This window comes from Phalaenopsis equestris, unplaced genomic scaffold, assembly GCF_001263595.1.
Source record: "Phalaenopsis equestris unplaced genomic scaffold, ASM126359v1 Scaffold219150, whole genome shotgun sequence".
Classification (NCBI taxonomy): domain Eukaryota; kingdom Viridiplantae; phylum Streptophyta; class Magnoliopsida; order Asparagales; family Orchidaceae; genus Phalaenopsis; species Phalaenopsis equestris.
In genome coordinates this window covers 211,629-211,851 of record NW_018237542.1, presented here as the reverse complement: position 1 = coordinate 211,851, position 223 = coordinate 211,629, and positions in this window count along the sequence as shown.

Genomic DNA, 223 nt, shown 5'->3' with positions numbered 1-223 from the left:
TCTAGTTCCGTCAATTATAAAACTCAATTATAAAACCATCTGAACTTGGGTTGAAAATATTGCCTAACCTCTTGAAGTATGTGTTTCTATGAAACTCATCTATACTATCGGTTATCATATCTTCAGAATTAAATGATTTGCAAGAATAAAAATTGTTAGATACATTAAAAAGATACAAGAAAGCTTTTGGTTGGACCTTAGCTGATATTAAAGGAATATTAAA